The sequence below is a fragment of the Limulus polyphemus genome, unplaced genomic scaffold (genome assembly GCF_000517525.1).
Source record: "Limulus polyphemus unplaced genomic scaffold, Limulus_polyphemus-2.1.2 Scaffold28, whole genome shotgun sequence".
Lineage (NCBI taxonomy): Eukaryota > Metazoa > Arthropoda > Merostomata > Xiphosura > Limulidae > Limulus > Limulus polyphemus.
This window is the reverse complement of record NW_013665638.1, coordinates 1067306-1069430: the sequence shown is the minus strand read 5'-3', so window position 1 is coordinate 1069430 and position 2125 is coordinate 1067306.

The window sequence follows — 2125 nt, the reverse complement described above, 5'->3', positions numbered from 1 at the left end:
GTGGTGGGCACAACACAGATGGTTCATTATGTAGCTTTGCGCTTAACAACAAACAAACAAATAATCGAGGCGTGATGTCGCTGAACAAGCTCTGTACTTTCATCTATGGGTGAGTTATAAAAATGACAGTTACTCATGTTGTTCGGTTAAACGCTACACCTAAATCATAGGATATTATAACCTGGAAGTTAAGGCACATAAAACGCTGTTCTGATTGAAAATTCTTATTTCATTTTAAACTGTTATTCGGTTAAAAGCTACACCTAAGTCATAGGATATTATGACCTGGAAGTTAAGGCACATAAGACGCTGTTCTGATTGAAAAATTCTTATTTCATTTTAAACTGTTACTTTTTATTTTTTCGTTTCTAAATACAACAACATGAAAATACGAAATGAAATTAGGATACAAAGTTTTTTTTAGACGGAAACACAAAGGTGCCTCAAAATCACTATAACAGCCGTATCTTGTATTAATTACTAAAAACACCTTGCACGAATGCTTTATTTGCTTTAAATTCCTGGGCTGCTTTAATGTGATTGAATTTATCGAGAATGCTCAAATAATTTAAGAATAAATCTTGAGATATTAAGCAAATTGGCGATAACATAGATATTGATACCGTGGTATGTGAAACTTACTTACTATGTTCCTCCCCCCACCCCACCTGCCCACCTTTTTAGTTTATAGAGATAGGAATTTTTTTGGTCACCAAGCATTTTTCGCACATAACATAAGAGGTGGCGCTGGATAATTCCTTAGACTCGTGCTAATGTAGTAGTACGAATCGTGTTGAGGTTTAGAAATACCTTAATATTCTTATCTTCTCCATTTGTGTTAAAGTAACATAGATTACAAATGCCCTCTGGGAAATTTGACCATATTCGAAAAAGTATCAAAACTTTGATTCTCTCAATTTAGTTGGACTCTATGAGACTTTATCCAGATAGTCTCTTGACACATTTCTCTCCATGTGGATCGTATCTCGTCTCAATGCATACGTTTATTGACAAAGTTCTTTGTCTGTCCTGTGTGTTGCATAAATAAAACTTTCTGTTTTTGTTTTACTGTGAAACCTATGTCCACTCTTTTTCTTTAGTTCAGTTTAGCCTGCAGGAAATCAGTGTACCTGAGAATACCGCAATACCATAAACTCTCTTTCGTGGAATAATTCTCATTATAACATCTATAAGAATCTAGTCAAAAAAAAAAACCATACGAAAAACACATTCTTCTTCTAATTCAGTTTCATTTGCAATGTCTGCATCATATAAGTAGTCAAACTTTATAGCCTAGTGAAAATAGTCAATCAATAAACAAAGAACGGGGAATAAACGAAATATATATATACACAATCTTACATTTATTTTGAGCAATAGTTCAATGTTCAATCCAAACACTTTTATTTGTTTGGTTGTCCTTAAGCAAAAAACTACACAATGGGCTATTTGGACTATGCTCACCACGAGTATCGAAACCCGGTTTTTAGCGTCGTAAGCTTGTAGACTTGCCACTGAGCCATTGGAGGGCAACACTTTTATAAAATAAGTATTTCAGATTGGTGGAAAAAAGCCAATGACCACCAGTGGCAGTTGGTGACTTCTTTCATAGTGAGTCACACGCTATACGTGACTACATTTTCGACTGAAATTCTCTCGTTGGCATGGTAACTGGCCGTTCTGACATGCTCAGTTTTCTTTCTTTGAACGCATTTCTAATTTCTTATGCCAGAACAATAAGTCGCTATTCAAGCATTAGTTGCAATCAAGTAACGTTTTATTACACTCTGATAAATTACTACAACTGAAAAATTTAGAAAAGGGGCGTAGCAATAGAAATTTTACATTAGGCAGTGATTTATTTGACGAGTCGCGCCTATTGACCACAGAAGCAAACACTTACGACAACACAAATAGCGTCCAAAAAATAGAAATAGGAAGAAAGATGGAACGGAAAAAGCACATAATTTTACTTTCATAAAAACTCATTCTAAGTGGATCAAAAACATTTTAAGTCTGCATTACGAAAATCCTAAGTACTTACTCGATAAACTAGTGCCTCATATAAAACAAAAAAATAATTAATTCGGTTAGCAAAACTCAAGCTCATAAAGTTTTGTTTGTT